This window comes from Panulirus ornatus, chromosome 7 (genome assembly GCF_036320965.1).
Source record: "Panulirus ornatus isolate Po-2019 chromosome 7, ASM3632096v1, whole genome shotgun sequence".
NCBI lineage: Eukaryota > Metazoa > Arthropoda > Malacostraca > Decapoda > Palinuridae > Panulirus > Panulirus ornatus.
Window position 1 is genome coordinate 12,847,031 of NC_092230.1, and position 12,125 is coordinate 12,859,155.

The 12,125-nt window shown below is 44.8% G+C and overlaps 1 protein-coding gene across 2 annotated transcripts in view; it reads right to left on the bottom strand.

The window, feature by feature from the left end:
* The window catches only part of LOC139749421 (uncharacterized), an 832,237-nt gene that overhangs the window by 96,368 nt on the left and 723,744 nt on the right, over nt 1-12,125 (bottom strand). The gene's annotated exons all lie outside the window — the stretch shown is intronic.

Sequence of the window (12,125 nt, forward strand, 5' to 3'; positions counted from 1 at the left end):
AATGTTAGCTCATTCTGGTACTTCACTTCCCTGACCCAAAATCCCCCAAAATTGTGTTCCCGCAGCACTCAGGAAGCTGGCTTCGTCTTCCGGGTGGGATCTCAGATGAAGATGTTTGGTGATGTGTCTATATCTGTGTGGCGTAAGAACAGGACAACAGAGGTCTTGTGGTTTAACAAACCGCTGTTGATTAAGTTGTAGAAATGGGTGATGTCTAAAGCGCAGACGAGAAAGTGTGACACGTAAACGCCTGGGGAGCGTAGTTTCTGGCAAAGTGGAGTTTAAGAACAGGTTGGGAGGGCGATAGTTTTGTTATCATTACTCTGCTATTGCGTTTTGTCTGTGTCATGTTTGATATTAAAAGGGAACATATATGTATGTATGTATATATATATATATATATATATATATATATATATATATATATATATATATATATATATATATATATATATATATATATATCCCTGGGGATAGGGGATTAAGAATACTTCCCACGTATTCCCTGCGTGTCGTAGAAGGCGACTAAAAGGGGAGGGAGCGGGGGGCTGGAAATCCTCCCCTCTCGTTTTTTTTTTTTAATTTTCCAAAAGAAGGAACAGAGGGGGCCAGGTGAGGATATTCCAAAAAGGGCCCAGTCCTCTGTTCTTAACGCTACCTCGCTAACGCGGGAAATGGCAAATAGTTTAAAAGAAAAAGAATATATATATATATATATATATATATATATATATATATATATATATATATATATATATATATATATAAATATTCGATCCACAGCGACATATAAATTCAAGTGTATGAGTATGGGAAAGATGTGTTCAGACATAATACAAAAACACATATTCGGAAAAACTCACCCACCTCCATAAGAAGCGGCTAATATCACTGTACCGGCACTATATGACCGAGTCATCATCATTCACTACCAATCACCAATCCATCATCTTCAGTCACCATGAGCGTCGCATCACCACCCAGCATCACCATTCCCGACCCTCTCCCTTCACTTTCCTTCTCAAAACTGACCCCTCGCTTCACGTTGGTCTCCCCACCCCACACCTGCCACACACACACACACACACACACACACACACACACACACACACACGCATACCCTTAGGACAGACCATCTTGCGAGCCCACACACAGACACAGGTACCTGCCCCCACCCCCAAGCCGCGCACATGGTCACCACCACCAATGACTGTAAGGAGGGTAAGGAAGGGAGCTCCACACACACACACACACACACACACACACACACACACACACACACACACACCACAAGATTGGGGCCTACGACTGGATAAATAGGTAATTACACAGACACACGCGCATACACACACACACACAACTTACCAGAAACTAGAATGAACGGCTCGCTAATATCATAAATGCTCATACAACAGATGCGCGTGAGGAGAGAGAGAGACAAAACGGCTGTATCTACCTTGTAACAGACCATCAACTACCGCTACATACAGATGAAAAAAAGAAAACAAATTCTTCGGGAGGTACCCTCGCTGCAGGCCAGTAGGTCCTCTGTTACCTGTTTGCTTTGTGTATCTTCGGATGTCACTGGAGGACCTAGAGGACACCAGGCAAGATAAACATTATACAAAATATGAGGAAATACTTCTGGAGTGGTAAAAGTGGTGGACGGTGAAGGAGCAGATAGTACAGGAGACTGAGACGAGTTCAAAACACCTATACTGAACAGTTCAAGAATTTGTAGGATCTGAATACACAGGTTGAGGTCCCACGAATGTAGTACTGCCTCTCCCTATATATAAATAAGTACGTACACACACACACACACACACACACACACACACACACACACACACACACACACACACACACACACACACACACACACACACACACACACAAGGTGCGACTGAGCATCTGTAGAGAACTGGCCTTTTGCGATCTTACCGCTGACCTTTCACCTAAGGCGGGGCAGGTCAGCGGGGCCACAACCGGTCGGCGGGCCAGGCAGATAAGGCCGAGATATCAAGGCGGTGTGTGTGTGTGTGTGTGTGTGGGGGGGGGGGGGGGGGGGGTGCACGCCGTGAGAACCCGCCCACCAAATTAGTTTAATGCCTCACGAGCCTAACGGCATCTCAACTGATCTCCCTCACGGAAGAAGAAGATATTAAAATTTCCCATAACAATACAACACCAACATACCAGACCTATTTGCAGCGAACACCTCAGCGAACAATTCAGCTGTAGTACATCCCAACCAACTGTCTAGTGTAAAGCCTCCAATATCAGAGGGTCCAAGAAGAAGTCCAGCCAAAAGGAAGTTATCACGAACGAAAAGGGAAAACGGGAAACACGAAAAGGGGTTTTCACTCTGGTGTGGGACGATACCTGGAAACAGCATGGGTTTGTTCGGCAGCTGAGAACACTGAATACTACGTTGGGATTAGAGCTATAAACAGATAGCTAGTTTTAAGGACAAAATAATCACGGTCAGGTCGATTTAAGTACCAAACCTTGGATTGATTTGTGCCGGTATCCCCGGCAAAATGATTGTGCACCCCATTTCCCTCCAGTGAGCGGTAGCGCAAAAGGATTACAGAGGTGACAGAGGGTCTTTGTGGCCTCACCGCCTGGTGTGGACTCAGACACCCCTGGGTCACCTCGAGCCATGATACAAGCTGTCGCCTGACTCCAGCCATCACAGCTGTGGTGCTTTACCCCGAGCCTAAGTTGACGCCCATTTATGGCCTAAGCATAAGAAGGATAAACGGCTGGATGTACTATGCACCGTCTGCTGTCTCCGGGGATCGAACCCGGCAGTGGATTAAGACATCAATGCTGACCGCAACACCACCGAACCGTATACAAAATAAACTCAAGTGCCAGACACGATTTTCCTCCCAACTGGGCTAAAAACTTCCCAGGTCGATGGAAAAGAAAACCTAAGCTTTCCTGCAGCAGCAGAGCAGCTGTGTCCTGGGCCCGTCGTGGTCCGCCCGCTGCTACCCACCCACGTACAATAACGTTACACACACTCTCCTCACAAACCAGGATCGAATATTCAAAACATTAAGGCTAATCACAAAACTTGTTTCGGTTTCAACAAAAAGTGCAGTTTTTAATCTCTAGTACGAATCTCTCAGTCTGTGCTGCATGTTGCCAACGATATAAAAAAAAAAGGATGAAAACCTAAAGTCTAATTATATACATAAATGCTATCTAGACCAACCATCCAAACCGGAACAAACCGGTTTAATGGGAAATTTTCCGCCAAAAACATGTCGCCTCACAATCAGGTACAATTTCACGCCATCATATTTGTTTGTTATTTTTCGCGCTACTGGTGACGACGGCGGTGTGTCGCTGGCAGGACCAGAGAGGCGGTTCTCCCGGCTACAAGACGAGAGATTTCGATCTTAGAAAAAAACAGAAGGACTGACCGTGTAGCCCAGTTTGTATGTGCGGTAACGGTCCCCTTCACGAGGGTTTAAAGGCAGGCTTTAAAGATGGCGTCAACCTTTTACGACGCCGTGGACGGTACTGTTGTTCAACGCTGTAAAGAAGAAGGTAAGATTCTCCCATTGTGATACCGCTCTAAAGACACGGGGAAAAGATCTTCTGGAACCGGTTTGTAATGGCAGAGGATATTTTCAGCGTCGACTGCCACTTTAACAATGGCCCTCTTGTTGATTATGGTCTTGGGCGACTGCTGTTGCACATCCACGTTAAGAGCCAGCAATGACTCGCCTCTCTTTGACTGCTACTTACTTTTGATCAGATGAAATGCCTCAAACTACTCATCGCTTTTCCATCGCGAATGCATTATCAACGGTGGCGGGAAACCCAATACAACTGCCTCTTCTTGCTTCAGCCTTAGCATAACATCAGGTTTGGTCTCAGCGTCAGCTGTAGGGTAGGGTCAGGGGTCATTCTGACGCTCTGAGGCAAAGTGGACGTCTTATGATATTTACTGAGTATCATTATCGTTCGTTAAGATAGTCGCCAGATGGCAGCATTAATGCTACCTACACCAACAACAAAGAAGTTCCATGCTATGACCCGAATTAGAATGTCCCTTAAGTAGCTCCTTACTGCTGACCCTACCACTTGACACATGATCATACAGGTCACCCTCTGCTTAACAGCCATGGTCTTGCTAACCAACACTACTCACCATTAAAATTCAGGGATAACTACTATAACTACGGATGCCAATCCTTACTTTAAAGATAAGCTGTAGCTCAGGGTCACACATACACACGTACTAGAATCAATAATCGAACTGGGTCCTGTCAACCTAGCTACACTCACACACATGCTCCACACACTAACACGTCACGTAGACACCTGAAGACCATATGTTATCAGGAACATTACCGCCATCTATGCTAAGCTCGGACACCACACGATAAACCTCACGTGCAGAGACATAACGAAGCTTCTGAAACACAATGACATACGTCAGCAACACTCACTAACCCTGACACAGTTCTTCAATTAGAGAAGACACCCGATGGGAGCTGTGAGTCGCCCCCTTAAGTCCTTCCAAAATGGTACCGCACTTGGTCCCACACCCACCACACAACACGCTCCTCGGTGGCATCGTTCACACATGACGGAGACAACATTCTAAAGACACTAAAGCGGTCATGTCCAGCAGGCATGTGTCTAGCCATGAGCCAGGCATATGACTAGGGTAAACCTTTAGGCTACATGACTCTCAGGATGGCTGGGCTGCTAACATGTTGCCTGGAATCTGCACGGCGGAGGACATGATAGGCATACAGTGAAGACAGGCACGGGGCAAGGCATGAGATATGATCACTACGAAAACCACGATGTCTGACCAGACAGACCAAGACATGCACACAGCGAGGAGTGGACGAGGCTGAAGCAGATGACCACGCAAACTGGCCATGCACAAGAGTAGACAGGCAGACGACCATGCAGGCTGGCCAAGCACCAAGGCGACAGGTAGAGCATGCAGGCTGGTCAGGCACCAAGGGAGAGGGCAGGCCAAAGCAGGCTGGCTAGACTAGTGCCTAGGGGTGTGGGGTGTGACAGGAGCATAACTAGTGATCAGAATTTAAGTATCATTATCAGCACCAGATTTTCCTCCTCCGATAATACCGTAGTGGTCGCCATGTTCTCTTATCTCAACGTTACTTCCTTGTTCTAACGGAACATTAAAACCTTTGCCAACACTTCCAGCAATTCAGTGAAATTCTACATACATATATAAATATATATATATATATATATATATATATATATATATATATATATATATATATATATATATATGTGTGTGTGTGTGTGTGTGTGTGTGTGTGTGTGTGTGTGTGTGTGTGTGAGACCAGTCATATTTAAGCATGTTAAGATACTAAAATCTATTGAGCCGAATTTGCGAGCAATATAACTCGACGTCTTAGACTGTGATGGTGCCCCAGCGTTCAGACGATGCTATATCATAAGAATATGTAGGTAGATGGTTCATATATATATATATATATATATATATATATATATATATATATATATATATATATATATATATATATATATATACGAATAAAGTGTATATGAACGCGCACCTTCATAGAACATACAAAGCTCCAACAGCCAGGATCGAACCTGGGACCCCTTGTTCATATAACTCCGCGTTGTACAGTCAGGTTCGGTAAAACGCTATCAGCTGGCTATGTGTTCTGTTCGGAAACAACCGATAGACCCCGTTCCTCACCATTGTGAGACGAAGGGTATTCGAGTACTTAGTATTTCGAATAGTTGTTTCCCATTATACAGTCTCTTAGCCTAGCGGTTAGCATGCCTGCCTCTTGCACAAGGGGTCCCAGGTTCGATCCTGGCTGTTGGAGCTTTGTATATATATATATATATCTTTCTTTTTCTTTCATACTATTCGCCATTACCCGCCTCAGTGAGGTAGCGTATATATATATATATATATATATATATATATATATATATATATATATATATATATATATATATATATATATATATATATATATTTTTTTTTTTTTTTTTTTTTCTTTCTTTTAAACTATTCGCCATTTCCCGCGTTAGCGAGGTAGCGTTAAGAACAGAGGATTGGACCTTTTTTGGAATATCCTCACCTGGCCCCCTCTGTTCCTTCTTTTGGAAAATTGAAAAAAAAAAAAAAAAAACGAGAGGGGAGGATTTCCAGCCCCCCGCTCCCTTCCCTTTTAGTCGCCTTCTACGACACGCAGGGAATACGTGGGAAGTATTCTTAATCCCTATCCCCAGGGATAATATATATATATATATATATATATATATATATATATATATATATATATATATATATATATATATATATATATATATATATATGGATGTTTATGGATGGGGTTGTTAGGGAGGTGAATGCAAGAGTTTTGGAAAGAGGGGCAAGAATGAAGTCTGTTGTGGATGAGAGAGCTTGGGAAGTGAGTCAGTTGTTGTTCGTTGATGATACAGCGCTGGTGGCTGATTCATGTGAGAAACTGCAGAAGCTGGTGACTGAGTTTGGTAAAGTGTGTGAAAGAAGGAAGTTAGGAGCAAATGTAGATAAGAGCAAGGTTATTAGGTACAGTAGGATTGAGGGTCAAGTCAATTGGGAGGTAAGTTTGAATGGAGAAAAACTGGAGGAAGTAAAGTGTTTTAGATATCTGGGAGTGGATCTGGCAGCGGATGGAACCATGGAAGCGGAAGTGAATCACAGGGTGGGGGAGGGGGCGAAAATCCTGGGAGCCTTGAAGAATGTGTGGAAGTCGAGAACATTATCTCGGAAAGCAAAAATGGCTATGTTTGAAGGAATAGTGGTTCCAACAATGTTGTATGGTTGCGAGGCGTGGGCTATGGATAGAGTTGTGCGCAGGAGGGTGTATGTGCTGGAAATGAGATGTCTGAGGACAATGTGTGGTGTGAGGTGGTTTGATCGAGTAAGTAATGTAAGGGTAAGAGAGATGTGTGGAAATAAAAAGAGCGTGGTTGAGAGAGCAGAAGAGGGTGTTTTGAAATGGTTTGGGCACATGGAGAGAATGAGTGAGGAAAGATTGACCAAGAGGATATATGTGTCGGAGGTGGAGGGAACGAGGAGAAGTGGGAGACCAAATTGAAAGTGGAAAGATGGAGTGAAAAAGATTTTGAGTGATCGGGGCTTGAACATGCAGGAGGGTGAAAGGCGTGCAAGGAATAGAGTGAATTGGATCGATGTGGTATACCGGGGTTGACGTGCTGTCAGTGGATTGAATCAGGGCATGTTAAGCGTCTGGGGTAAACCATGGAAAGCTGTGTGGGGCCTGGATGTGGAAAGGGAGCTGTGGTTTCGGGCATTATTGCATGACAGCTAGAGACTGAGTGTGAACGAATGAGGCCTTTGTTGTCTTTTCCTAGCCCTACCCCGCACACATGAGGGGGGAGGGGGATGGTATTCCATGTGTGGCGAGGTGGCGATGGGAATGAATAAAGGCAGACAGTGTGAATTGTGTGCATGGGTATATATGTATGTGTCTGTGTGTGTATATATATGTGTACATTGAGATGTATAGGTATGTATATTTGCGTGTGTGGACGTGTATGTATATACATGTGTATGGGGGTGGGTTGGGCTATTTCTTTCGTCTGTTTCCTTGCGCTACCTCGCAAACGCGGGAGACAGCGACAAAGCAAAACAATAATAATAATAATAATAATTGTATATATATATATATATATATATATATATATATATATATATATATATATATATATATATATATATATATATATATATATTGGAAAGGATCACAATTTTGCGCGTGATCAAGATATTCTTATGAGTCCACGGCGAAAATGAAACACGATAAGTTCCCAAGTGCACTTTCGTGTAAAAATCACATCATCAGGGGAGACACAAGAGAGAAATATAACAGTCAGTTGATATACATCGAAGAGACGAAGCTAGGACGCCATTTGGTAAACATGCGATTGTCCAAGACAGACAACAAGCGTTCATAAACTTATCGTTTTACAAATTTTATCAACAATAAAGTTATCTAATTTGTATAGACCATCACTAATATTAAGATTATAATTCTTTGTGTATTCAATAATAGAAGATTCAATGATATTTCTCGTGGTAACAGAGCTAGCGTTAATAACAGAGATGGCATTACTCCAGTCAATACAATGATCATAGTTTTTAACGTGATTAAACAAGGCATTTGATTCTTGTCCCGTTCTTATACTATATTTATGTTGCTTAAGTCTAACAGAAAGATCCTAATCAGTCTGCCCAACATGAAATTTATAACAGTTTCCACATGGCACTTTATAGATGCATCCAGAAGAATTTTCTGGTGAATTCTTGATTAAGATATTCCTTATAGTATTATTGTTGTTGAAGGCACCATTCACATGAAAGGATTTAAGCAACATGGGAAGTAAAGTAAAATTAGTATCAAAAGGGAGAATTAAAAGATTCTTGGTGTCAATGGGAGGTTTGGGCTCAACTCTATAAAATGATTTCTTTGCTAACTTAAGGGATTTATCAATGAAAGATCTAGGGTACTTTGACTTAGATCCAATAGAATATATCTTCTCAAACTCATCATCAATAAACTCTGGACTGCAAATACGTAATGCCCTAAGGAACATAGATTGAAATGATAATAATTTAACTCTTGTCATGCTGAGATGAGTAATAATGGATATATGAGCATACATTGGTAGGTTTTCTGTATATGCTAAACTTAATCTTGTTTCCTTGCCTATGGATCATTTTTAGATTGCATGATCTATAGGCAAGGAAACAAGTTTAAGTTTAGCATATACAGAAAACCTACCAATGTATGCTCATATATCCAATATTACTCATCTCAAGAACCATCTGTCGTGTACTACCATCTGTCGTGTACAACCATCTGTCGTGTACTACCTTCTGTCGTGTACTATCATTTGTCCTGTACTACCATCCGTCGTGTACAACCATCTGTCGTGTACAACCATCCGTCGTGTACAACCATCTGTCGTGTACTACCATCTGTCGTGTACAACCATCTGTCGTGTACAATCATCTATCGTGTACAACAATCCGTCATGTACAACCATCCGCCGTGTACTACCATCCGTCGTGTACTACCATCCGTCGTGTACAACCATCCGTCGTGTATAAACATCTGTCGTACTACCATCTGTCGTGTACAACCATCTGTCGTGTAGTGCCATCCGTCGTGTACAACCATCTGTCGTGTAATACCATCCGTCGTGTACAACCATCCGCCGTGTACAACCATCTGTCGCGTACAACCACCTGTCATGTACAACCATCCGTCGTGTACAACCATCCGTCATGTACTACCATCCGTCGTGTACAACCATCAGTCGTGTACAACCATCTGTGGTGTACTACCATCTGTGGTGTACTACCATCCGTCGTGTACAACCATCCATCGTGTACAACCATCCGTCGTGTAATACCATCTACCGCGTACAACAACCTGTCGTGTACCCACCATCCGTCGTGTACAACCATCCGTCGTGTACAACCATCCGTCGTGTACAACCATCTGTCGTGTACAACAACCTGTCGTGTACTACCATCCGTCGTGTACAATCATCCGTCGTGTACTACCATCCGTCGTGTAATACCATCTGTCGTGTACTACCATCCGTCGTGTACAACCATCCGTCGTGTAATACCATCTGTCGTGTACTACTATCCGTCGTGTACAACCACCTGTCGTGTACAGCCACCTGTCGTGTACAGCCATCCGTCGTGTACTACCATCCGTCGTGTACAACCACCTGTCGTGTACAACCACCTGTCGTGTACAGCCATCCGTCGTGTACTACCATCCGTCGTGTACAACCATCCGTCGTGTATAAACATCTGTCGTACTACCATCTGTCGTGTACAACCATCTGTCGTGTAGTGCCATCCGTCGTGTACAACCATCTGTCGTGTAATACCATCCGTCGTGTACAACCATCCGCCGTGTACAACCATCTGTCGTGTACAACCACCTGTCATGTACAACCATCCGTCGTGTACAACCATCCGTCATGTACTACCATCCGTCGTGTACAACCATCAGTCGTGTACAACCATCTGTGGTGTACTACCATCTGTGGTGTACTACCATCCGTCGTGTACAACCATCCGTCGTGTAAAACCATCCGTCGTGTAATACCATCTGCCGTGTACAACAACCTGTCGTGTACTACCATCCGTCGTGTACAACCATCCGTCGTGTACTACCATCCGTCGTGTACAACCATCCGTCGTGTACAACCATCTGTCGTGTACAACAACCTGTCGTGTACTACCATCCGTCGTGTACAATCATCCGTCGTGTACTACCATCCGTCGTGTAATACCATCTGTCGTGTACTACCATCCGTCGTGTACAACCATCCGTCGTGTAATACCATCTGTCGTGTACTACCATCCGTCGTGTACAACCACCTGTCGTGTACAGCCACCTGTCGTGTACAGCCATCCGTCGTGTACTACCATCCGTCGTGTACAACCACCTGTCGTGTACAACCACCTGTCGTGTACAGCCATCCGTCGTGTACTACCATCCGTCGTGTACAACTATCCGTCGTGTACAACCATCCGTCGTGTACTACCATCTGTCGTGTACAGCCACCTGTCGTGTACAACCGTCCGTCGTGTACAACCATCCGTCGTATACTACCATCCGTCGTGTAATACCATCCGTCGTGTACAACCATCCGTCGTGTACAACCATCTGTCGAGTACAACCACCTGTCGTATACAACCATCCGTCTTGTACAACCATCCGTCGTGTACTACCGTCCGTCGTGTGCAACCACCTGTCGTGTACTACCATCTGTCGTGTACTACCATCTGTCGTGTAATACCATCCGTCGTGTACTACCATCTGTCATGTACAATCATCTGTCGTGTACAACCATCCGTTGTGTACAACCATCTTTCGTGTACAACCACCTGTCGTGTACTACCATTCCTTCAGACTCAGCATCTCAGGCTGGGTCACCGCACCTCAAGACGCATCTCGAGCTGACAGAGAACGTGCAAATGAGGGCATAAGGCGTGGTATCAGAATCAAGAGAACTGATCTACAGAGAAAAGGCTGAAGGGGCCTTACTTCTGAGTGACTATGAAAGAAAGAAGAGTGAGGGGTGACCTGAGCGCAAGTATCGAGTTATTAAACCAGACTTGACGCACAGTGAGTGAACAGTCATCGAAAGGTGAAGGGATAGAACGACCTAAGGACATAACATAACATAACATAACATAACATAGCATAACATAACATAACATAACGTGACATGATTGGGAGGACGAATGGACTAAAGTGAACGAGGAAACGTTTCTAGTGGGCAGGATACAGAGGTGTGCACAGTGGCATGTTAGTGGGCAATGTTCGAGAGATGGAGGCCCATGAGTGCGGAACTCCCTCCCTCGAACACTACACATAGGGAACTGCACACACATACACACACACAATCTATCTCTCTCCCTCCCCCCCCCCCCTCTCTCTCTCTCTCTCTCTCTCTCTCTGGCCAGCGTGAGGGGGGGGGGGGGGGGGGGCTATGGAGCACCCGCCTGCCTCTCTCACGCAACAGATTCAAATCCTCCTCTCCCTCCCCTATTCTCCACCTCCCACCAGCCGCACCGTTCCGGCCAGGAATCCAAGATTCAAACGTGATCGTGAGTGTCCGTTGGAGGTCAGCTCACGACCTCCTCCGCCTCCACCTCCTCCCTCACGCAGGTGGAGCACTGTCTCAAGGTCACCGGCCGTCCCATCTGCCGGAGCACAGCAGCAGCAGCAGCAGAGAGGCAGAGGATCAGAGCAGCAGCTAGTGAAGATGGTGAGGGCGAGGCATGCACCAGGGTCTGCTTGACTCAGATAGTGAGAGGAATGGTCTGAGATAGTGATGGGAAGGAATGGACGGGAGTCTGCTCGAAAGGGGAGGGGAAGAAAGCAGAAAATCAGCAGAAAACTCCGGGTGCAGGGAGGAGGAGGCAGACCTGGGAGTCTCGATACCTCATACCAATCCTCAACACACACACACACACACACACACACACACACACATGCCAGCAGCGTAAACACATCGACAAAGGGAGG